The sequence below is a fragment of the Falco punctatus genome (assembly GCF_963210335.1).
Source record: "Falco punctatus genome assembly, chromosome: 11".
NCBI classification, from domain to species: Eukaryota; Metazoa; Chordata; class Aves; order Falconiformes; family Falconidae; genus Falco; species Falco punctatus.
In genome coordinates, this window is record NC_137591.1 from 7,922,250 (window position 1) to 7,948,284 (window position 26,035).

The 26,035-nt window shown below is 42.2% G+C and overlaps 2 long non-coding RNA genes across 8 annotated transcripts in view; one reads left to right on the forward strand and one right to left on the reverse strand.

Annotated features, from left to right (window-relative positions):
* LOC308071231 overlaps nucleotides 1-25,573 on the forward strand; it is a 36,937-nt gene extending 11,364 nt beyond the window's left edge. Inside the window, exons 2-4 of one of the 7 annotated variants that reach the window (XR_013931016.1) lie at nucleotides 98-5,328; nucleotides 5,612-5,704; nucleotides 5,790-5,924. This is a non-coding gene — a long non-coding RNA (uncharacterized lncRNA). Of the gene's footprint in view, nucleotides 1-97 lie in introns of all 7 variants that reach the window. The other 6 variants (XR_013931013.1, XR_013931014.1, XR_013931015.1 and 3 more) reach the window with 6 other exon arrangements.
* Nucleotides 15,176-26,031, reverse strand: LOC308071234. The gene is made up of 3 exons (XR_013931022.1): nucleotides 25,594-26,031; nucleotides 15,418-15,528; nucleotides 15,176-15,314 (listed from the first exon to the last, which is right to left on the reverse strand). It is a non-coding gene; the product is annotated as an uncharacterized lncRNA (long non-coding RNA).
* Nucleotides 26,032-26,035: the final 4 nt, after the last annotated feature.

Below are 26,035 nucleotides of genomic sequence, written 5' to 3' on the forward strand. Positions count from 1 at the left end.
TTTCTGGTATTCATGCCGTGAACATTTTTAAGTGGCATCAGCCATTAATTACTATCGCAACTTTTAATTCTGTGTTTCTGTTTCACATTTTCCCCAGTTCCGTCAGAACCAAAAGTTAATGCCCGCTGGCTGATTCCCAGTGCATGCCTCCACAGAACAACTGCTGCTTGTAACTGGTGGGGAGATCAAGGCTTGAGCTGACAAAAGACATCTGTATCTTGGAAAACAAATTAATGTTTATGTTTTAATTTATAAGTTCCTGGCTCTTTTATGGTTCCTGTTATTCAAGTAATGTCTCTTTGGATCCCTAGCGTAGATGGAGAGTCAAAATGGAAAAGGCCCATGAGAGAATTATCACAATACAACATCTGGTCTGCATTGGAAAAAGCTGAGAAAGATATTCAACATCTCTGAGACCGAGAGGCAGCTATGAGGCACTTTGAAAGTCAGTCTGTGAAAAATAGTGCAGGTTGTGGCCACCTGGGCCAACCTAGTGTTGTTTTGGGAAGAGCTACTCTCCTTCCTAGCATCGAAATTTTGCCCTCGTTTCAGCACGGATACATGAGAGCTGGGAGTGGTATGGAAGGTGTTTGCTTTTCATAATAATGATCTGAATCCCAGCACAGTGCTAATTATATTGTGGGGTTTTGCCAGTCACAGAGTTTTCTTTTGAGCATGTTAGCTGAAGAGTCAAAAGGTGCTTTTTTTGGCATAGCTTTATAGGAAAAAGGATGGAAAAGACTTTGTGTATTTTGGGGAGAATATTTCTCATCCTGCTTTAAACTATTCCAGAAGGTAAAAGGACATTAGCTAGACTGTGTATTGGCTCACGTACTGGTATGTCACTAACGGCAAGGAGTTTTGCTGTGCCTAATTGTTCCTGTCTTCTGCAGTCACAGACTGTGAGAAATGCAAAGAAATCACGGACTGACCCAGACAGTAAGGGTGCCACTGGATTCAGAGGGAGCAAACTCCTTCCACCACATGCAGCTTTGGTCCTTTAAGTCATCGTAGCTCATGCAGAACAGAAACAATTTGACATGTGTAACAAGAAACACTGCAAATATTTTGCCAAACAAAGACATATACTGCAGATGGAAGAACTGATGAAAATTGTTTATAGATGGGGAACTAAACATGGATTTTTCAAGAACAAGGTTGCTCTCTTCCTTGCCAAGACAAACAAATCTGATAGAACATCTTATTGCTTTAGGCTGCCTGAGGACCCACTGGAAAGTCTATGGACCTTTCTCCACAGAAAATTTGTGTGTTGTCAATACATAAGTGTATTGTCCACAGTTGCACTGTGGCAGCTGCAGAGGAAGTGGAAGGTTCTCGGGAATACGTGAGGGAGAACTGCATTTTTGGCTCCTGAAACAGTATGGAGTGCTTTTGGAAACACTGGGAGTTCCTGAGCTGGGTGTTACTGCTAAAAAAGGTTATCTGTGAGTTAAACACAATGGTAATTCATCTGCTATCTTTAGATCTCAACTCTAACAACATGATGAAATTGAGAATTCCTGTTCTTTAGAACTGCAGTTTTCCAAGATGCCTGCATTCCTATGAAGGTACCTGGATTTGCATTGTTAGAAGTTTTCAGTGTTACCTTTAGACATCTGTGCACAGATGTTTTTACAGGGCAGCATACAGTCATCCCAAACAACTGGTTTTAATGGGCCAGTTATTTAGGAAAAGAATGTAACAAGAGCATAAATACAATCCCTGATACTGACATAAAACAGGTATTAGCAGAGTAATAGAGTTTGTATTTCCCTGATATATAGCAGGCCCTGGAAATATAAAACTAATCATGTCCTTAGAATTCTCTTATAGCTGTAAACATACATATTGGAAAAGAGGGTCAGCAGCATCCTGGGCTGCATTAGGAAGAGCATTGCCAGAAGGTCAAAGGAGGAAGTTTTCCTCCTTTGCTCAGCACTGGTGAGGCTTCAGTGACAGTACTGTGCCCAGTTCTGGGCACTCCACAACTAGAAGAACACGGACATACTGGAGCGAGTGTAGGAGATGGCCGTGAAGATGATTAGGAGACTGGAGCATCTGTCGTAAAGACCTCTATCCAAAAAGGTTGTGGAGTTGGCATCCTTGAAGCTGCTCAAAACCAGACTGGGCAAGCTGCTGAGCACCCTGCTCTGGATGATTCTGCTTTGAGCTGGGGTTTGGACTGGGTGATGTCCAGAGGTGCTTCTGACCTTGGTCATGCTGTGAATACTTGGAGCAGTTTGCTTATGCCTTGTCAGCATTTTAGCTGGAACTTGTCTCTAGAAATCCTGAAGAAAGCCAAGGCTGTGACCCTGGAAATACACCCAGGTGCCTGAGGCCCAGGAAAGGCATAATGGGAGCTGCTAAGTGTTGTGAATGTCTCAGCAGAGTGACATTTGACTTAAAAATACAAAAGCAGAGGTGACTTGAGTCTTACTATCCAATGACACTGCATACTCACAATGATCTCTCGCTTCAGCTGGACTGCAGGTGGTAACAATCTCTCTCTAGCTGAACGCCTATTTTAATCTTGCTCCAGAAAATCTTACCATATCCTTTACTCTAGAAATGACTATTTGGTGCTTTATGGTGCAGAATTTGTTTGTTGGTTTGTTGCATGCTTTCTTTCCTTACTAGTGCTGATATTAACAAACTGCAATGTATTTTGTTATATTCCTTCAGTAACAGGCACATGCTGTGTCTCAAGGAGTTGAGTATATCATAATTTGAGCAAGGTGAAATCAAAATATATAATTACATTGCATATTCTAAGGCATTTATCTTGTAACTATTCCTACAGCACCTTCAGAATAGAACAAAGATAAAACTTAAATCTGGCTTTCATATTTTAATAGACAAGGTTTATATGGGAAGACAAAGATAATGTATTTTTTTAGATCAGCTGAATAGTGATAGGAAGATTTACCTGTGCTGCTTCATCATGAAAATGCCAAGAACCTAACTTGTAGTGTTGAGAATTCCCAGATCCTCCTTCTTTTGAAAACTCTTCGTCTTTCATATTGCCTCTAAGAAAAAGGGAAATACTCTGCAAAACAAGAAATTGAGGAACGTTGCACAAGGAATTAGGAAATAAATAGATTATAAAGCATTTGATTGGATATTTTGCACTTCAGCAAATGAAACGCTAAGTAAATAACCTGTTTCTTTATCATCAGTATACGGAGTCACATTGGGTCTGGCAGACCAAGACATAAATGTATAAGTAACACCTGTGATAATTATTAGAAGACAGCAGATTTTTGCTATGGATGAACCCATCCCGAAACCACAAAAATCAAGTCTTCCGACATAAATAACATGTGAAGGTCAAATACGCTTACTCATGAGTTGCAATCTTCTGCTGCCACTTTTCCCTGACTTAACGCTTTTGCAGCCTGTCTCCTCTGGCTGCTGTAGTCTCGGTGGGGTGGGGGTTTTTCGGGTGGGGAGCATTTTACTTTAAATGGACACCTCTAGCAGCAGTTCCTACTTCTACTGTTTTCCTTTTATAAATTTATAGCCTATTATATCCATCCAAGCCTGGCATAGCTCCAAGTCACCCATTTCTTAGTAATACAGGAAATTAATGTCTAATAAGCATAGAGGCTTATGCAACCTTCGCTTACTGGAAAAAGTATTAAATAACTTACTAATATTACCTTGCCTTTTGATAGCTAGGGAGTAGTGCGCTTTGTTTCTCTGTAGACCAAACAGGTTCTGCGTTTGGACCAGAGAGGGCTGCATTTATCCATCCCTTTCTGCAGACTTTCTGCCTGTCACCTCAATATTCTTTCCTTGTTGAACAACCCCCTGAAACTTTCACGTTGAGGGTTTATTGCCCTTCTCCCTGGGGTAGGAACCCCCTTTATCCCCCAGCACAAGGGCTGGGCACCCCACAGTCTTACCGTGGGGTTGCCGGCTCCTCTCTCCCCCGTTCCCTCCCTCCCAGGATTTTCCCTAGCCTGACCAGCTTTCTGCCGGTTCCATCCCATGTTCTGTTCGTACCCGCTGCGGTTCTGCGTGGGGTATGGCATTTAAAAATGTAGAAATCTGACCTTAAGTCGTACAGATTAGCACCAAAATTTCAGGGGCTTGTCTCTTACATGTGTCGGTCTAATAAGTGGATTTATACCAAATAATTTTAAACTGTTACAGACCTCTGAAGCTGTTTCTGTCTAGCTTCTGTAATACGCTAAGTGATATAAGGTCACCAGTGCTGTGGAAGTTGGTTTTGCAGTTGATATGCTAATTCAGCAAGAAATCCGTTCTTGTAGAAACCTGAAGAAAATTATTTTAATATAGTGCCGTGCTACTTGGTTGACTTTCAGGAAGGAGATAATTAAAACATTCAAGGGAGTTCCAAGTCTCTGGAGAAAATATGGTTCTGGAAATACAAGTTTATTTTTACCACACAGCTTATTAGCTTCTTTTCTAAAAGTAAAATCAGCTGAATGTGATGGATGCAAAATAACATTTTCACCTGCTCAAGAAGGTGAAAAATATTTTTTATAAACTGAGTTATATATAAGAATAGACTTGGCACGGTCTCTTCTGTACCACTCACCCCAGGTTTACAGTAACCACTGCTGCAATTTTCTGGATGAAAACTTCCATCCAAATACATCCAGGGCCATTAATGAGGCTGCACGAGTGCAACTGATTGCAACAGGGAGCAGAATTACATTGATGGTGCCTAAGGAGAATCTCTGCACTCGGTATGAATAAGGGGTAGCAAACGGCTTATTTTTTTCAGCAACAATTAAGTTAAATCGAAAATAAATTTAATAGTCCACAATCAAATTTATGAGCCCTCGATTTTTTCCACACAGTGCTCTTATACTGGGGAATTACTGAGCACAAAAAGCAAAATAACTGTAATATTTATTACGTGAAGATACTAAAGGATATTTTACCAGCATAAAACACTTCATCTTTTTGAGATGAGGAAGAATAAACAAAAATTTGTTAATTGAAGAATAAAAAAACCCCAAAAAATTAGTTTCTAAGAGACAATTCTAAGAAGATCTATATTGTAAAAATTGTATTGTCATATTTTAAAAGATAGTTTAATTTTATGACATAATAAAGGGAAAAAATGACATTTTACTCTTTGTTCTTTCATAAAACAGGGGCAATACTGCTGTTCCCAAAGGAAAGACACCGGTTCCAACAAGAGTAGTGTCTGCTCTAGAATGAAGGATAAATGGTTCAAGGTACCTACATAAACAAGAAAGTTTAAAAGCTTAATGTGAAAATAACGTTACTGTATGTAACAGCACCCACTGTGTTCAGACTGTTCTGTTTCAGATGGCCCAGGAATTCAAACAGGTATGACATCACATCATTTCTCGTCATTAATGAAAGTGTTTCCTTTAAAAAGTACATTGCTATTTTCTGCTTAAACTTTCTTTCATTAATTCCAAAGTTCTTTTGGCCCAGCCATCTCGGTATATGTTTAGCTATGTTAGCTAAGTATGGTTTTCCAGTGTTTTCTGGTATAGACTTTATATCAAACAATATATTTAAATGCTTTACATAACATTTTAATAAACTAACTTTTGAAAAGTCTGTATTGATGTATATTCTGATCTTTCTTCAAAATCTATTTCAGGGTGACATTATTATGGAATGGACTACCTCGGAGGTTGCTTTAGCTATTTTAACTCTATTCCTGTCATCTCCTTCAGTCTTCAGTTTTCAGCTGGTAACTTCTCTGACCACGAACATTATTATGGGAAGTGGTTATTTAACAAAGAGTAGATTTGACTCTGAATTTCATTGTCATCTAGGTTTCTTTCTCGGTTCAAAACCTGTAAATCAGATTATTTTCAGCTAGAAGTCTTCAGAGGCCACACCAATGCCTTGGCTGTCTGTACTCCTCATCCCCCTTCTGCCGAGACTATGCAGCAGTGGGTGGCAGCGGTGGTTATTTACCTCCTTTACTGAAGATACGAAACTGTAAGAATAGAGAACTATGTACTATATTGTGCAATGCATGTGAGTAACGTGTCACCAAGACCCAGTAAGCCCCGGCTTAGGGCAGGATCCGCAGACTCCGTGGGAGACGAGTTCTCTTCCCTGGCTGGCGGTGCTCAGGATGTCATTGTGGCCAGGCTGAGACGTTCTGTGCTTGGCTTCTTCCCAGAGTGGTTTGGTCTTCTCAACACTAGACCGCTTCTTCTAAAAGCTACCTTAGATGTTCGGCAGGCATCCCTGTAAGTTTTTTAACTACCTGTGTTTATTAATTTCATTCAATTTCATGAACTGTGATGTTTGCTGTAACACTCCAGTTAGAAATGGCGCAACGGCAGTGGACACCTGTGGAGCAGCTTCGGAGGCTGCCAAATCAAAAACTTGATTTACTGGTTATTCCTATCACTGTGATGATGAATTGGGAACAGTTTGTGAATGCACACAAATCCAGGAAAGGTAAGAAGAAAGAAACTTGTGCAAACTTCATTTCAAAAGAGATACTGTCTAACAAAGAAAAAATACTCAACCGAGACAGCTAGATGTTTTCTCAGCTGAAGGCTGCAGGGTTTCCGTGCCTTGCTTTAATAGTTACATATTTGTCAGAGAGTTAAACTAGAAATGGAAATGCTCCAGTGGGTGAACTTTCATATACTCCTAAGGAGACTTTGGGAAGGGACTGTGGTATGGTCACTGTTAGTCCAAGGGCCTGAAGTGTTTGGCTTGTGAAGGCACGTATTTGAAGAAGAGACATGAAATGAGGGGTCTGTGCCCCAGTACTATGCCGGAGACACAGAAGCTGCTCTTCTCCACCAGGGTTTATGCACATGAGATCTCCAGGCAGAGTTCAGCACAGTCTGTTGACGATCCAGGAGGGGAGAAACTTGGTCCAAGTCTTTGTCTTCTCCTCCACCTTCCCTTTATGCTTAGCAAATGTAGATACGTAAATAACAAGTTGCATGCAGTTACTTTTTGAAGAGGTTGAAATAGAAAACGCAATTCAATGTTTACTATTATGCTTCCCAAGCTTAATACCTTGGGAATACAGATAAGCACACGCAGGCTGGATATAGGCTGTACACAACCTGGAGATCTCCTCTTTAAAATTCTGACTCCTCTGTGCTTTACTGATTCGCCCATGTAGCAGATGGAGTACTCCGAACAGTAACACCCTGTTACTCCATTGTGAAAGGTTCTGGGAATCTAATGGTCAACAGAGTGGAATTTAAATTTGTTTTTTGTTTTTCAGCAAGCATTTAAAAGATCCACCAGTTCATCTCTGTCGGAGATTATTTTCCTTGCGGCTTAGCTTGGACACTAATCTCACTGTTGAGTTTACATTTATGGAGTAGGACCTAAGGTTTTCTCCATGTGTTCAGTATTATGGTTCTGATTTTGCAAGTCGTGTTGCTTAGGATACGTGCACAAGTCGTGTCTGTTTGCACAGCAACAGCAGGACTGGGGTTCAGATGCTGCTAGTTAATCAATCAAGAAGGAACAAAAATAGTTTTGAAGGCTACCGCACTTCTTGGCCGATGCTCAGAAGAGCTGGTAAAAACTGCACTGATGACAGTATTTATTATACATTTTGTTTCATGAGGGGATTTTTAGGAATCGTTTTTTAATTTAGTTATTTTATGCTGCTTTAGCAAATCATGTGTGAATATAATTGTCGTTTTTCAAAAATGCCTGCTCTGTTCCAGCTGCTTTTGTTGCCACCAGCCACCTTTTCATTCCATGGAGTAATGTCCACAAGGTGGTGCCACAGCTAAAAAGTTAGCAATAAATAACACAAATATGATTTGATAATTCTGCCTGCCCTTTATAGCTAACGTATCTGCATCATTAATGAATGAATAATTATTTTAGAAGCATGATATCATCTGCATTTCTAAGGACATCACAGGTTTGCAAGCTTGGTTTTTTTAAATCGCTCCTGTGTCTGCCTGCTGTCTGCGTGGGAGCAACACCCCACACCTGTGACAGTCCAAAACCGTGCTCAGAGATGAAGAGGCGGCTCAGGGTTAAGCAGACGGGCTGAGGAAGAGTGCAGAACTGGATCTGTAAACACTTCAGGCCAGCAGAGCTGCGCATGTCCTAGCAGAGCTACCAGTGCAGAGGCCGTGCCCCGCCGATGTGTTTTCTCATGGGGAGCACAAGGAGATGTACGCCCGGTCCTTGCAGCAGTACCACAGGAGTCCGCCTGCATCCAGGCAAGCAGAATAGTTCATCCCCAGCTTTAACAAAGCCAGCTTCCACGCAGCCACCCTAGGGTGGCTGTGGCACATTGCAGCCTGATTTTCAGAGCCTTTTCCTGCCTGCAGGGATAGCCAGCTTCACTATTACCCTGCCATATGATAATGTACAGTTGACTATTAATTCCAGAGGGGTACAAAGTGCACAGAGGGACCTGGTAAGAAAACAGCTGGATTGGTATATACAGGTAAAATTTAGTAGTAGTAGTCTTTTTTTCTTCAATCATGGTTAGAAAAGCAGCCATACCAAACTGCATTTAGGACAGGGGAGCAACTTTCTGAGCATCTTTCTACACAAGGCAGACTAGAGAAAATAAAAGGCAATAACAGGGAATGTAAAACATGTACAGGAATTAACCACCCAGTACAGAAAAGTCAGTAAGTTTTACAGGAAGAAGTTCTTCGTGTGGATCTGAATGGCTACACTCTTTTGTAGCAGACTTACGTGTCCCAGAAGAGCTGAAGCACCCTATGAGCTTCTGCAAGAGATAGTCATTTACTCATCGTGTTATTTTGTACCAAAAGCAGCAAGAAAAAGGGATAATTTAAAAGCACTGTGTTGACTGTTGCTTCCTGCTGCAATCTGTTTGGTATGGTAGACCTGTATCAGAAAGAGAAAAATAACAGGGTTTGCGTAACATATTTTCTCTAAATTGCTATGTTATTATTTTAAAACATACTGAAATTCTAGTGGCTTGTAAGAGACTCAGTGGAAAGTATAAATACCCATGAAAGATGGTCTGACTCCCAGCTCTAAAGCAGAACGAGAGTCAGAAGTTTATGGAGTCCAATTCTGGAAGCTATCAAATAACACAACTGCCACCACTCTTTTCTTTTTTTTTTTTAAAAAGGATCATATTTTAAAATTATATTTTGAAGTGGTTTACAGTATTTTAAAACTTTGCAGCAGTTTGAACATCTGTTTGGAAAAGACAGAGAACTACCTAAAAGTACGAAGTCACTGAACAGGTCAACTAGATTTAATTTCTGAGCCAGTCAGTCCAGGTAGTTAGTTTGGACTAACTGAATCGTGACAGTGGCATTTGGTCAGAGTATTCCTGTAAGATAGTTCTCAGTGTATGGCTGCAGTGTGTGTTGCAATTACAATGATGTAGTTCTGTTTTAGTTTGGACTAAGCTCTTTCTTTGACTTCATAAAATTACTTTCAAAAGTCTGCATTTTTCAGATATTTTACATAAAGAAGAAATGATGCTTAATTCTAAAGGGAATGGCAGAGCATCTCAGATCATACATTTAAGTTTCCACCGTATGTAAAACCCAGGTATGCATTATTTTAGTAATTTAACAACCAAACTGAAATCCTGAACATTCGCCCTTGCAATGTTTACAATGATTTTGCATTCTTGTTGGAAATCCCTGAGCATTTTTAAAACATCAAAACCGTTTTTCCTCTTAAGTCTGGTTTTGTGGTTTCCCATATAGTCAACCGTGAACAAAATACGCCTCAGCTCTATGTCTATACCTAAATCTATATTTAGGTCCCATTAAATATTAGAAGGTGGTTACTTCCAGTAGTCAAAATAAGGAGTCAGCCTGAGCACACATCTCAGAAATCATCCTGCAGATGCACAGCGTTAACCGGAAACAATCAAGAACAGCAGTGGTATCCTGCAGGATGTGTGCGACTCCTTCAGCTATGTGTTGATTTACACAGGGCTGCACTATAGATTATACGTTCTGGTAATTGTGGTATTGTTATTGCTAGGCTGTATCTAAGCGCAGGAAATACATATAAGCACGTTTGAAGTGATAACATCCACTCCTGTTTAAAAGGCAGTATTTTATTCTTGTCAAAAAACTCTGACAGAATACAGCATTTACAAAAGAAAGTAGGCAATTTCCTAATTAGTACTGAGCAAGACTTCTGAGGAAAAAAAGCCAATTCATTACAGGAGGCCATAGCCAGCCTTTACAAGTAAATTTGCATGAACTTTTATTCTTAATCGCTTTAAAAATATTTTTTTCAGTATGGACTCTGATCCATGGTCAGGAAGGAGACAGTACAGCTCCATCTAAAAATACACGAAAGATCAAAATAAATTGTCAGTGTGTCACTGAAACCACAGTGCGGGGTTTCTGTTATTGAGAATGAGTAATAACTTTCTAGCTATGTAGAATGCTCTGCATGGGTAATAATTCTAACTGATCGGGCAGATGATGTATTCCGCAGGAAAAATTATCCCATCTAAAATCCTGCCCTGTTCCTTCGGCTTGCTAGGAAAGCCTACCCACCATTCCCATTTACCTGAGTCCCTCTGTGCTTGCTGGTCTAGTATTAGGATTCGGGAACAGGCCTGTTCTCCACCCAACGCCCCCAACCCTGTCTTGCCATTCAGGAACAGATTGGCTCCAGCCTTGACTGGAAAAAAGGCATCTGCTCCTGCTGCTGCTCCCGGGATGTGGGATTTGGGGTCATCGGAGGTGGCGTACGTTGGGGCCCTCTCAGAGCCTCTTGCGCCATTTCTCTTTAACGGCATAGGCTTCAGACCTGACTATGCAGTTAGGAAAAATACTGATCAAACCAGGGATCTCCCAAGTTCCCTCCTGGAAGTGGGTATGGATGTGTCCAGAAGAGGGAAGGAGGATCCATTGGAATTGCTATGCCAACCCCTTCTCCACAGACAACATTTAACTGACAAAACATTGATATTATGCATGCTATGCCTACTTCTTACTTTGTTTCACATAGGAAAATAGATTAAACTTGGTCTAAAGTTTCCCTCTTGTTCCTACCAACAATAGAAAATTACCAAGGAAGAGAAAAGTAAGACAAAGATTAACTTTATGGAATCTTTAGGACAGCATATGATGTTCTTTCAAAAGGCCTTCCAGCTAAACAGGGATGTGGTTTTTAATATTATGAAACATTCTTGCCTGTATTAATACAGGAGGAAAGTAACAGTAAAACTGTGAAACGAATTAATACACCCCAAAAATATAAACCTCTGGGCCATAGCTAAACCTATATCCATACTGCGGCTGATGTCAATTCTATCGCGGGATAAAATCAGAATTAGAGCTGATGCTATTTGATACTTTTCCTGTTCATAATCCTGGAGCTTGCAATACTGTTACAGGTCAATAATATCATGCTATACTGTGTAAACTGTTTTTTAAATCGATTTGTCGAAATGATAGTTATGAGTGAGGTTCGAAACAGACGCTGCAACATATAATAAAGGATTGACCTACTAACGGGTCTAATGGTGACGTGATGAACACATACGCGAAGCAGCCCAAAGCCTAATGATGCTGCACAATTTCATTAACAGCTTTTTGTCATTTCCTGTCTAGATTATTTAACATTCAGAATACATTTGTATTTATGAATTTATAAATGCTACTAGTTTGAAATTTTTGTGCTGACAGTCAAACTAATGCTGAACAGAACTTCCGTTTTGTCAGATCTCGTATTAGCAAAATTTTGATATAACAGTGTGGTTGATGCCTCTAAGTTAATATTAATATGGCTTTGCTTTTGGGGGGGCTCATTATAGTATTCTTTTGGAAGTGTCACCTGCTTAGGTAAGCTTTCATTTGCAAGATAATATGAAGATATGCTTAATTTTAAATACGACCTTCAGTATTTTCCTGAGTAGGAATCCCTGTCCCTGGTTTAAACTTGTAATATCCTGTTTAACAAAGGAGCAGCTTCAATAGTACTTGGAATACTTAATGTTATGCAAGTTTTCAAAGCGTGTTGCTGCGATCAGGGCTTTAAAAGCAAAGGTCAGGAAAAGATCCCTTCTGGGAGCACCGTAAGATATGAGCCACGTTTCACTTTTTTCTTCATAGGTCTATTTATTAAATAGACCAATAATAACTTTAATACAATGTATTTGTATTTGTGTGAGTCATGGGAAAGGAACAAACACATGTGTTCTGTGGAACACCACACCTAACGTGGCTGCAGCACGCGTGACTGCAGTGCGTTCAGGCGCTGGCTTTCATTAAGCAGTGAGAGATGCTGCCTGCAGAAATAGCTCGTGACTTCAAAAAGGGGTTCTAATGTCTGTCGATTTCACATATGTTTCATCACTCTTACACAACAGCAAAATCATTGTGTCCTTCCTTAATGAAGACTGTGGAGGGTCAATTGCAATGGAAATGAAAATACCAGACCCTACAAGCCATACGATTTGTAATTAGCTCGAGTTATCCAGAGGACGTTCTGTAAGTTCCTTTAGTCTCTTCATTTTGCCTTGTCTCAAATTTGTCTGATTTTGTTTCAGTTTATAAGAGCAACTTGTCACTGAATTTTCCGTGGAAATGTGTATGTTTCAACTGAAGTGCCCTAGCACGCCCTCCTTGTTAAAATCCCGTGAGTTCTGTCGCTTGCAAGGAGCTGCGTGGAGCCCTGCAGCCCTCGTGGCTGTTGGACAATGCAGAACCTTCCTCGTCTTGCTTGAACTCTGAAACACCTGGGATACCTTTAGGGTTTAAATGTTTACACATCTAAAAGATAACGAGTTTCTTGCATTAGAAGACACAGAGTTTAAAGATCAAACGGAGCCATGCCTCTTGCACTTAGCTCTTTAACAAAGCTGCCAGGATGCTGACCAGCAGCCCTGCCAGATGTGCTCTTCCATACTTTGGGTAAGTAATCACCTGGGCCTGGGAACTACTGTACCAGTTATGCCTGAACCCGTTTTTTTAGGTGACACAACAAAGAGGTCAGCATATACCGAGAAAACTTTGCATAGCCTTTGTCAGCGTGCCAGAAGAAATTCCTTGGGATTCAGAGCCTGAGGTTTAATTTCAATTAATGGGCAGGATGCTGAATATTGTTTATTCCACACTAAGGCTCATTTTAAGGCAAAACACTGTCAGCTAGTATTGGCGCAGGCAAAATGATATTTCGTCCCACACAGAAGCCCATCTAGGTACAATCCGGTTTGCTCACCTGTCCCTGAATGTGCTCTGCAAGGACAACAGGAACAGTGACTGCAACTGGCCTAGGATTCCCTTGCACTTGGTCGTGTGTCAGCAGCCCGATCTAATCAGACAAGCCTGTTTTTTCCACAAAATAAAATTGTTATTGACAACCATATGATGCATTGAAAACTTTGGGAAGTTGTTAAATCAGGTCTGGTTTCACAAAGGAGCCGTATCAAGCCGATTCTCGGTGAGGCAGCGAAGCTCAGTGGGCAGAGTGCTGGGCAGGGATTGAGAAATCTGGGTTCTTTTCCAAACTCTCCTGACTTTTAAATGACCTTGAGCTGTCACTTCTCTGTGCTTTGGTTTCACTGTCTGTATGAGGAAGATAATAATCCTCTATAATGATTTTAGGTTGACTGAAGAAAGGATCTGTGTCGGCACCAGGTGTCCTTGCACTCGCCTGAGCGTGGTGCAGCTGTGGTTAGAGGGCCAGGTTTTGGTCCATACCTCATGTATCCCAGAAAATCTGGGAAACTTTGGTTCTTAGACTCCTTGCTTTCAGTTGTCTCTCAAACCACGATTCCATGTTAAAGGTCTTTCTTATCTTTCAGACCATTACAAAATAGCTCCGGAACATTTCGTATTATTTAGTTGCTGTATTAATACTCACAGCTCTTACTAATGTTACTGGGAATTGCGAAGTGCCTCTCAAGATCACACAAACGATAACTTAACATAGATGATGATGTATTTTTGACAAAAAAAAAAAAAAAAAAAAGTGGTTTGCAATATTGTGCTTGAAATATCTGGGCAAAATTTTTATCGGTTACTTTGTGTTATAAGATATGTCCATTGGACTTTTAATTTGAAAAATCCTGTTTGAAACTGAAAAAATATGGGTGGTTTTTTTAATTATATCTTGCTTTTAAAAAATTTTGTATTAATATACAACTACAAGTTCTGTGCACAAAAAGAACAGTCTACTTTCCAAGCTGTTGAATGCTTTGACCTCAAGGGCATAGAAACTGTTGACTCATTGTTTTTACTGCATATAATATTAGTCCTTTGTCACATCCAGGGAATGACATCATCTTCTTCATTGTTAGCAGCAGGTTTGAATAATAGAAAAAGCGCACCATTAGTTGTCTGCTGTATTTGCTTTTAATAAATGAATGGGTATCTGGTACCGAGATTCAGATTAGGATTTTTCAGTAATACTTAAAGCAAGTTTGTGCCCAGTCCCTGCAAGGAGCTTCGCTCCTGCCCACCGTCTGCAGGGCTGGCAGGGGCACAGAGCCTGCAGGGTGGATGCCACTGGTGGTACTGGCTTCTCAAACATGATAAGGGGAGACAGAAAGGGAAGAGCCTAGGCACAGAATGAAACAGATCTTTTCTTCAAAGTCAGTTCAGTGAAAAGAATCCCTGAACTTCTGGGAATCGTATTTCTCTGAAATCTAAAATGGTGAAAGGTAATTCTCTGAAAAGAAGTCATCTCTAGGACATGCTAACAAAACGGGAACAGATTTTCTTCAAAATGCACCAGGATAAGTGTTTTATCCGCTGCAAATTTGTATCCATGTCTGTTAGTCTTCTGCTCCCTATAACTAAAACGTCTATGTCCTGCTCTCAAAGAGTCATTCCCTGTCAGAAGTATTTTCTTACGCCTGCCTGTTTCATGGAAGAGGGATGCATCGTTACAGGTAGTAACCAGGGTAGTCATCTTTGGGGTAACTCGCCACCTTCTTCTACGGGATTGTGCAGAATTCTTTCATGGCAAGGAAAATTTTAAGTGTTGCTTCCTGAACCGTAAATATTCCCACTGAAAGAGCATTTACTCAGGGAGAGTTTCCTTGAGAGTCTGATAAACTGCCAAATCCTAATCTGCCTCCATTATCCACTGCCTTTAAGTTTTCCCAGAAAAACATGATGTATTTAACTATAAAATTATAACTTTGTGGTCCCAACAAGATTTTATGCCGAATATAAGTTCCTGTGTTGACAGACTGAATCAAACTGGACTTTGAAAAGCTGAAATCCCTACAGCTGTGAGAGGAGAACCGAGGCAGCAGGCTGGGAAAGTCGGAGGCAGCGGGTTAAGGATCCAGGATTGCTGCATCGTGGAGGCCCACAGACCAGGAGTGGACTCAGACAAGGGGTACAGACATGGAAATGCTTCCTAGAGTGCCAGAGCTAAAAAAGAAAAAACAAACCACACTGTAAAAGGTCAAATTCAGACTAGCTGACTTGGAAGCAGCAGGGACCTGATGTATTTGCCTTTTTGCCGTGGACTTACCTGTGCTGGTGCAGGTAGGGACAGCTGCCTGGCAAGTAGATGGCACAGCTTTGAGCAGGTGTCTCTATCCCAATTCCTATCCCAAACTTACATTCCAAATTTGGGGCTTATCTGTAGTGAGAAGGAAAAACTTTTTTCTATGTTTCATATGCTTTTGCCATATAAAGCTTGACTTTTTTTTACAGTCTTCTGTTCCAGTCCACAGTTCCTCTGCAGTCAACATTTCCAGAAGATCTCAAGTAGCATGAATTTTGGTGAGGCTAAATTACTTGATTTCCCCTTACCCTGTTTAGAAGAGGCTTTATTTGGACAAAAGCAGTAATTTCCCTTCATCCCTCTAAAAGTACTGGCCACCTCTAAAGAACTTGGTCTCTCTTTTATGTCACCTTCTGACAACTCATCTGAGTTAAACAGGTTGCTGTGGCCAAATGAAACGCTTAGGAAATAGACCATAGAATTAATTTGCAATAGTAAATCATCTCAGCATCATTTCTCTTCCTCTCGAGGGGAATGCCAGCTCAAGCAAAAGAAAAGATTAGCGTAATAAAAATATTCTAAAGACATCCTGTTAATTGTCCCAAGCTCAGATGGTATTGTCTATTCTTTGGTTTTGCACAGCCAGCAAACAGTGTAAAATTCAGAATTTCTTCCCACCACAAAAGTGCAGCCTTTGGTGCTTCAGGATAACCCCTGTCCTTCTGGAAAGGAATGAGCATGCGGTGTGGCAGAGCTGTGCTTTGGCTTTCATAGGTCATCTCAAATTTGCCCCGTTTGTGGATACAGCAGTATGAGTTGTTAATTTAGACATGTCAGCAACTTTAACAAAGAGACTAAAGGTATGTGAACAAAAGGAAAATCACAGCAAATTTTGGAAAAAGAAGGAAATATTTTTTCCTCTGAATATGCAAATAAGGTTTCCCATGTTTGTTTAGGGACAGAAAAGACTTGAGGTTTTAAATTCAGCCAAAATAGCAGCTTTCATTTACAACCACATTTGCAATGTTGACCTCGAATATCACATTCAGTGACAGCAAATCTTGTATGAAAAGTGAGTATATCCAATAAAACTCAGAAACAGTCACAAACAACTGAGTGAAGCACAGCTTGCAGAAAAGTCAGATCTAACACGAGCCTGTCATTCTCTCTTTGCTCTAAAACATCCTTTCCTCAAAACTGAGAAAGTCTCATTTAAGGCATTTTTGCTTGTACGAAAATAGCTGTAAAATATGTAAGAAAATACAGAACGTTTTTTTGCTTCAGTTCGTGTAAACTAATCGGGCTGAGCGATGAGAGTGTTCCTGTGATGCAGAGCACTGCTGGGTACTATGCATGAAGCAGTGTTCCTCCCCTCGCAGGCAGCTCGAGCCTTGCCTATAGATCAGTGTAGAAAAATAAGTATTGACTTATTCACAAATTACTCTTTAGGCACTGGATTCCCAGAAATATATTTGTATAACAGCATCTAGAAGCATATGGATTTGTTGATAATTTAATCAGTTTTTCTTTCGTTTTATGGCCTTAAAGGCACCTTGATCTTAAAAAATTGTTTGTCATTCTGAAAAGCAGAAATTTTAGCTCAGCTCTGATGCTCGCTTCCTTCTTCTTCTATACATATTTTTGACACAGACTCAGTATGCCCTGTTTCATTTTCTTTCAGACTGCCAATTAAGATGTTTCTTAATATTTTATCAAACAAGAGGCTAACTTGTTCTCCTGCTTTTATTATTTATGTGTCTTTCCATCATTAAATATTTTAACTGTTGTACAGTTTTTTCACATGTCAGATAAGGATTTTTTAAATTCTGTCATTCTGCAGAACAGTAAGAAGAGAAAACAAATCAGAAGTTTTATCTGATTGTACCTTGGCCAGGTTTTTCTGTGTTCTCAAAAAGAACAGTGTGGAGCTTAACTTGCTCCACAAAAAAGCTTTTTTAGCTTTGAAAATATTTTAAAGACATCTCAGGAAAGCCAGACCTAACACTAAGAGTGAAGTTCTGCTCATCTTAAAAAAAAAAGACTGACATTGCTTTACCATGGTCCTATCTGACCATTTAGGATCTCCTGGTATTTAATCTGCATTACATGAATTGAGAAAAACTTACTAGTAGAAGCCAAAATATGGGCAGAATTTGACCCACCGTAATGCTTCCTATCACTCTTCCATCTCTGACATGAGTGGGTGATGAAAACTGCCCATAATTGTGCTTTTGGGTGCATCCTGATATGTGGCAACCTGGGAAATGCTGATGCTGTATGTTAGTTAGGTACTAGCCCGGGGCAGGGGGGGGGGGGGGGGAGATGTGTGAGCCTTCACATCAGGGAATTTTGCTGTCTTTGAAGTGTAAATTGAAACTAATATTGTTAGTGATAAGTTCACGGTGGCTGTGGAAGCCTACAGGTTGTGGTAGGGCTTGTGTGTTTTTATAGACAAGCCAGAAGAGGCAGGCAAGGTTTGGGGCAGGCAAGAAAGTGATACTGCCCTCCTTGCATGGTACTCTTGCTAAAGGCAGAGGATGCTGCAGATTTGTTCTGAACATTGAGTAATCCAAGAAAACAATAGGGATCTGAAAATACGAAAGTTAGATTTTAATTATTTTCTCTCTCCTTTATTACTTTCTGAAATTACCCTGCAAAGATCCAGCACCTAGGCCTCTGGGAAAGCTGCTCAAGCTCTGGGAAAAAGTCTGAGGAAGATGTTCTTCAAAATAATTTACCATTTCGTTTCCTCAGAATGGTAGAAGCCAGATACAGCTCTTCCGCTCCTCTCAGGCATCCCCCACAGATGCCTGCCATTTATAAAAGGCACCTAGCAACAAGAAACCCTTTTTGGTTAATAACTTCTCAGTGCTCCAAGAAAGCTAGTATTCTTATTAATTAAGGTATGTACCCACAGTGATTTCTCTCTTTTGGTACCTCCTGTGCAGAGTTACTGCATTGTCAGAAATAAATCCAGTCTAACTTGTGGGGGGAAAAAATTGGATTCCATCGTGTCTTTAATATACCATTATGAAAATGGTATATTAAATTCAAATACTTCAATTGTACCATTAGATGGTGTCATTACGTGGCTTGCTAATTGATAGGTTATTCAAACGGACGTTATAATTTTAGACTTCTTAGAAGCATCCATATGAAGAATTTCCAAAGTTCAGAGAAGTAAACTGGGTGTTAGGAAGGAAAAACATTTACTGAGAATATTTCCTAATGCGTGTCACTGAAAAATCGTTACATAAGTGCTGTGTGCATTCCAGGACTCGGTGCCGGCTATTTTTAATACCTGGTATGAAAGAACTTCCTGCTACTTTTTTTCTTTGAAGGCTGCTTTGTGGTTCATTAGATCATGTTGTCAGGCCCATTTTTCTGCTATCCTTAAACCTCATTTTTCCTGCTAAAAAAAAGTGAAACTGTATCAAGTGGAAGGAGGTGCTGAGCATAAAACGCCAGGGAGAGTCAGGTACGCTATGTCAGTGTTGCGGTGGTCCCAGAACGCAGCACTGCCAGCTCAGGCTTAATATTAAACCTGAAAAGAAATCTAAACATGCTGAACACATGCACTTTCAAGAAAAGCAAAAGAACTTGTATGCCAAACAACAGCACCTAGCAAGAATTTTCAGCTTTGTGCTTATGAAGACAGATATTTTATTTTTTATTAAATTAGATAAGTTTTAATTTCATACTGTTCTCCATGCAGTGTTATCACAGGTCACCATTTTGACCATAATTTATATAATCGTAATCATTAATATAAAGCATTTTGCTTAAATGCACCCTAACTTCTTCAAACATAGGCTGTGCAAGGTATTTCAGAATATTGTAACTGCACAGACAGTTTACAGCATTAGTGTAATTTTGCTGCTAAACTCCTAGAAGGGAGGCTGATGAGGGTGAGGTGGCCAGAGGGACCACCACCATTTTCACCTCCTCTGACTTCCTGCAAAACAAAGACCACAGGACTTCCTGAATTAATTTCTTTTCAAGCTAGGGCACATCTTTTAGGTAAACATATAGTCAAGTGACATACAACCCATTCGATCCACTAGAAGAATTTGAAAGTATTAATTTTGAAGACAAAAGAATAATGGATGTGCTTGCAAATTAACAGGCAGTCCGTCGTGTATTAGCAAGGACTTCCGTGACTCCCTTTTATCGATAGTAGAGAAATGGAATGACAATTTCAAATGCAAAAGAGCACTCCAGGTAACTGCTGCAGCCCTGACCCTGCTCCTGCAATCTCCAGCAGGGATGCAGCGGAGCGTTTAAGCCAGATGACTGGAGCAGGTAATACCCTCGGCTATCCAGCCTGCTGCTCTGGCACACATTGCCATTGCTAGGCAAGGGAATTTTCCACCTACGGAGCAGCTCCCGACCTGCCTCGGTGCTCAGTTTGTGGATGAAGGCGGTCAGTCAGCAGCAGGAGGTAGGGAGCACCCCTGGGGCCTGTTAGATTCTGCTTTCCCTGGGGAAGGGGACGGGAACGAGGGGACCTGCTTTACTCTGTGGGTGTAATCCATCAACAGATGCGGAGCACAGCCAGGGTGTTTGAGAACCCCAGAGCTAACAAAACATTTGGACTTCCCTTTCTGCTGCTTTGATGCTCTCCCAGAAGAAGCAATTCCTTCCCCCTGCCCCCCCCCTTCCCTCTGCTGTCTCCATAACGTTTCATCTCCACAGAATGCTTTTTGATCATCTCTTTCTGCACTTCTGTAGACCTTTCAAGTTAGTTTTGTTGCCAAAGAAACTGCTCCAGCCCTCAATCCCAGTGCTCCCAGTCTCAGTCCCAGCTCACTCCCCCTTCACATTGGAGCACTCTGTCTGGATCATAACCTTTCTTTTTCAGAGGAAGTGTCTTCACCCAAAAATGTGAAATCTGACTGGATTCTGCTTCTTTCAACAAAGTTATTACTAAGAAATTCATTACCGGTCACTTAAAAATCTTCCACATTCAGGCCAAAGCGATGGAACTGCTCTGCTTGATCTTGTCCAGTGCTTCACAGTAACATCTTGTTTTCAGTTGCTTGTAACTGTTTGGGCTGGGATTTTCCAAGCCAAGCATCTGCCCCAGGTTTCATTTTTGGCAGTTCCCAGCTAAACCACTGTAGTCATTTTCATGGACAAGGTTAAAAAAATATTTTGCCCATATTAAAAAATAATAATCCGGTTGCTTCATTCGGAAGTGTCAGCATCCCCATGTCTCTACAGAAGGCATTTGAAATGGAGCACCATCACCAGTCCAGCTTCACCCATGTACCTTTTCAGCAGCGACTGGGAATTTGGCAGCACCGCTGCTGTGGTTTCACAGATGTGCATCCAAATGTAACAAACCCATGAGACTCCATAAAATCTCAGTTTGCACGTGATCAGTTAAGAATTGTTAGCTGTTGGCAGCTAAATTTTCCAAAGATCAGCCTGTGCTGACGGAGCCCGCCCTGCCTTCGGCTGCTGTCTGGCGTGCAGACACCACGTGCAGCTTTTCCACAGACCAGCCCAGGAACCCAGCACGCTCTTTGCCCAAGGCAGCAGGCAATTTCTCTGCAATTTCTTCTCCTGCCTGCCTAAGAGATCACTCTGCGACCTGTGCGCTCCTCCTGCATGCGATGTCTCCCCTTCCTCTGCTCTGCCCAGGCTGCAAGAGAAGGAGCGCGGATGGCCAGGATGAAAGAGTTTGGGAGGGGGCCTGGAAGCGGCAGAGCATGGGAGGGAGCAGGGAGTGAGAGGCAGGAGGAGGAGATGAAGGCAGTAGATGCCAGGGAGACAACTGTTACTGACCAGTGCTAGGATTTCAATAGGACATCACAGACAGAAAGCAGTAGTAGCAGCAGTTCTTCATGATTCAAAAAAATAATAATAATTTAAAAATTATACATATATACATAATGAGATTCCGCTAGGCAATGGGGAAAGGGTATGATACAATAGGTAAGGAGGTTAATAAGCATAATGGAGATGAAGATAAGATGCCAGAGGAAATAATTAAGAACAAATAAGAGGGTGGATGTGGAGATGAAGGAAAGGAAGCTAGGAGGTGAAAACAGGGCATGAAGAACACAAGAAGGCAGGAGCCAGGGAATGGAGGAGTGGATAAACAAAGTGTGGAAGAGCCAGAGCTGGGAGTTACCTCAAAACAGCACAAAGGAGGAGGAGAAGGCAGGAGCCAGGCAGGAGGACGATCAGTTAAGAGCATCAAGGGAGAGAAGGAGTGTGAGAACTCTAAGAACAGGCTGATTTTTTGAGTCAGACATCAATGCAAATTCTGATTTATCTGTAATGGTATAGGAATAGAAATCAGGTCTGGCTAGCATCTATACCCACGCTTTTTTTCTTGTTAGAAAGCTGCTTTTATCAAATATTCTGGATCTCTTGAGCCAGAGCTCCAGAGCTGAGGTGACCGCACATCGCTATCTGTTCACTTTTCAGGCTTCCTCTGACGTTGTTAACAAGCATTTGAAGTGCCTGAAGCACAATGTGCTGCTTTTTTAACCACAGGAAAAACTATTTCTGCAAGATAATACTTGAAAATATTTTAAGTAATTTTGAAATTATAGGTAGGGCTGCCAGCAATGCCTCTCACTGGCAGAGCAAAGCCAGGCCCTGCGCTGGGCTTGATGGCCCTTCACTGGGGGTCTTTGCCATCCAAGGGGGCTTGCACCAGCACCGCCGTGATGAGGCATCATGCTTTATCACAGGGATGGGCAGCGCTGCCTCTGCATGTTTTTTCTCCCCCTAGCTAGGAACAACAGCACCTGGAAAGCGGGGCAGAGAGAGGTGGAGAGGGCTGGGCGCGCTGGGTGGCCCCTACGTGCCCACGGGCAGAGCAGAAATGGAGGTCACTGGAGCAGAAGCCAGGGAGAGAGAGCAGCAGCTGGAGGTGGAGAGGGAGGTGTCCTGCCCCGAGGTACTGCCAGAGCTGCAGAGACACCAGAGTTACACTCTTAGAGTGATAAAGGAAGGGGAAACAGTTGTATGTGCCTCTAACGTGATGATTCAGCTTGCAAGCTGGAATTTCTTTAATGTAAATGGCAAAGGCTTCCCCACCAGCAGCACGTTTGGTCTGTCATGTCCTCTGTCAGCTGGAAGGCAAGCTCTGCAGAGCTGAGCTGCTTTACTTTCCTTTTGAGAATGAAAGTAGCACTGCTATCAGAAGATTAAGTTGTTGGTATGTATCAGGTGATAGGAAAAAATACTCTGAAACTGCAAATGGACTGACAATATACTTGGGAGTTGCAAGTGTTGAGCTGCTGTCTGTTTATCTGGTTGTCATCTCGATAGCTTGAAAACCCCAATTACACTCCTAATAACAACTCCTGGGGGTAAGGCTGCTGTCACTGCTTGGTTCCTCCTAAAGATGCAGCAGAGCTAGGAGCTCATACATTGACCCATTGCTTCTTGAAACAGATCTCTGTTCAGATTCTGACCTACGTCCCAGCTAAAAATGCATTCAATCTTTTCTTAATTTGTAATAGATACTTGTGTACATTACAAAACCATCTCGCAATTTGGCAAATTAAACTGTCTGTGGTTAGCTCTGGAATTGCAGAGATATTGCAGTGCACTGCAGCATTGCATAACGAGCTTCCCCAGACTTTGCTTTACTCGAGTGAGTAACAGCAATCCTTATCTCCAGCGAGCATCAGATTCATCCCATTTTTGAGAAAAGAATTAGTATCAAATATACGATGGGCATGTTATGCCTTGTGGCTGCAATGTTTTTTCAATTAACTTCTCTGAATATACCACAATGAAAAGTGTCAGCTTTTTGCCTCAGAGGCCTATAATTAGATTAAATGAATGCAGTTAATTATCTACTACCTTCTTTACACAAAACAATATGTTCCTATAAATTAAAATGCTCTTACAGGAAGGAAACTGTTAACTCAAATATATGCATACAGCGCTGGATTGTGAATACTGTGAATATATCGTGGTGTAGCACAGCTTTTTGTCTGCAGCCCTTATTTTGCAGGAGCTAAAACAAATTACATCTGAAAAATCCACAGACATCCCATTATTCAGAGCATATATGTTGATGCAAGGAGGTGATATTATTAAAAGTTACAGTGGTCATGAAACAAATACACTTTTCTCTTTCACAGATGTTCCCTATAAAATTTGCTTAAGAGAGATTAAATACAGCTTTGTTTGTGTACCTACAGTCACAGCCTCAGGGACTATGGTCTGTCCAGATAGAAAGCTGCTTTTTCGAGCAGAGTTCACTTCTCCTTTCAGAAAATTAAAAAAAATCCGTTCTGTAGGAAGTATTCACAATTAACAGCTCGCTTTCCAGGCCTGCTGGTATTCTAGCTAGTGTGGACTGAAAATCTTCCCTGCCTGTTCTCCAGCCTGACTAAATAGAAGCAAAAGTTCATGAGGGATCAATACACTCCCACCCTGGCATGCCCCATGTGGAAGTGCAGCTAGTCACACGGTGGCACATCCCCTCGGTGGTAACCTATCCGAAGCAGAAAGCACTTTTTCACCTGACAAAGCGTGCCCAAATGTCCCTATTTCCACCAGAACAGATATTAATAACTTCAGGCCTAAACATGCCATCCTCCCTCATCAGAAAATTGTATCAGAATAAGCAGCCCTTACTCCGGCCTGCAGTACATGCTGCATGTAAATGCGATGTGTACCCAGGGTGGGTCTTGTGCTTCATTAGGGTCAGACCCCCAAAAGCTTCTGAATACTCAGTGTTCCTACAGGGCATTGTGTTTTATTGTGGCTGGTGCTGTGTATCTTTTGCTTTAAACCTTCATTAGCTCCCTGTACAAAAGCGTTCATTAAAATATCATTGTGTTGATAATCATCTTAATGTCGAGGAGCAAGAGGGCTGTGTTGCCACGTAAATGCTGCCTCTTTTTTCCTGCTCTGGGGTGTAACAGGAGAAAGACAGACCATCTTGATAGGCACTATCTGCTCTGAAGGAAAACTTCCACCAGGGAACTGTGAATTAGCTTTAACCTTTTAGTGGCTGCACTGGGAAGCAAAACGTTTCATCTTTCCTACACAGAAGGGAGCTTTTTTAAAAAAAAAATTTAAAATAGTCATAAATACCAGCGGTCCTCCTAATTACTTCTACAAATATCAGAAAGCAGTGACAGAGGAACAAAGAAATGCAACGGGAAACATGGTTCAGTGGTCTTGTACTTCCCTGAAAAGCTGATTATACTTTTGGCTGATTCAGTTGATTTCAGAGGGAATTGGCCCTTTTGGGCAGCTGGAGGGTCGGCTGGGCCAGCGGCACAAAATGCACCGTGGGCTGAGGAAAATAACACAGGGTCCTCTGCCTGTCCAGCTGAACTGTGCCAGAGCTCCGGACTTGGTCCCTTAGCCCCTCAGTGTCCCTTGATTTGGAGGATTCAGGGAGCCATTTTAGCACCAGTTTAAAAATAGAGACATTTCCCTTATGCTTTTGCAGGTGCCTTGCCCCATTCCCTGCTTTCCCCGGATGACTTATCTTTTAGGATAAGCACTAACGAAAGGTCAAGGTTATTCTAAAGTGCCCCACAGAGGAGAGAGCTCTTCCTCCTGGTTCCTGAAGATGAACCTCGCACAATTGTAACTGACACCAGGCTGCAAGGTAATTCAAACGTTCTGGGAATATGGCAGCAACCTTTAGCACTGCAAAACGTCCCTGGCGATTTGTACTTGATGCTGCTTGGAAATGCAAGAAGCCATCTTACCACTCAGTGCCATGGCAAGAAGTTAATTTTTTTTATTTTTTTTTTTTCCGAGTGGGGCTCTGCAGATGAGGTCCGCAGGGCACGGCTTGGCACCGCTGGCGATCGCAACCGTGCCATGTCGTTTATTACACCCGAAGATGAATTTCCTCGCCTTTGTGACACAGCAACCAAGAAGCGCGGATTCCCCCACCCCCGCCACCCGTTCGCCTGCCTCTAATTTTCAAACGTAACAAAAGGTCATGAAAAGCTCTGGCCGGCAGATACACCTTGCTTCACATTTTTTAAGGAAACCTGGAAATAAACCTGCTTCTTTCTGTCTTTTGCGTCGCTGCGCTGGAAGATGATGCTTCTGCATCCCTGAAATCTTGGGGGATGGGGGGGGGGGGGGGGGGGAGCCCCGAGGTGCAGCGGGAGCGCCGCCGCCACAGCCCGGGCCCCAGCACCATGTGCCATAAACACCCCCCCGGCGAGCTGCGGGTCCCTTTGCTGTACTCACTGCGGCAGGGGGCTGCGCAGGCATCGGGGGTACGCTGAGGAGGCTCCGGTCCCGGCTGCGGGCAGGGAGGAAAGGGAGGGAAAAGGGGTGGGTGGGGGGGAGAATGGGGAGAAAAAAATAAAAAAAAAAGACGGCGCAGTGCGAGTTGCGGACGGCGGCGGCCGGGGCGGCCGCGGAGCGGCGCGGAGCGGGGCGGGGGGCGCGGGGCGGCGGCCGCCCCTGGGGCCCCTGGCGGCGGGGGCCGAGGCGAAGCGGTGGCAGAGCCCGCGGAGGAAACTAAATAAATAAAATCAGACTGTTATTTAAGGCGCGTAAATTTAAAAATATTTGGACAGGAAGAGAAAGGGGAGAGGAGCCGCAGGAGACAACCTAACGGTTTCGGAGCGCGGCGGGGCCCCCCCCGCCCCGCGGCCCCGCGCCCGCGCGCGCTCCCCGGGGGCCG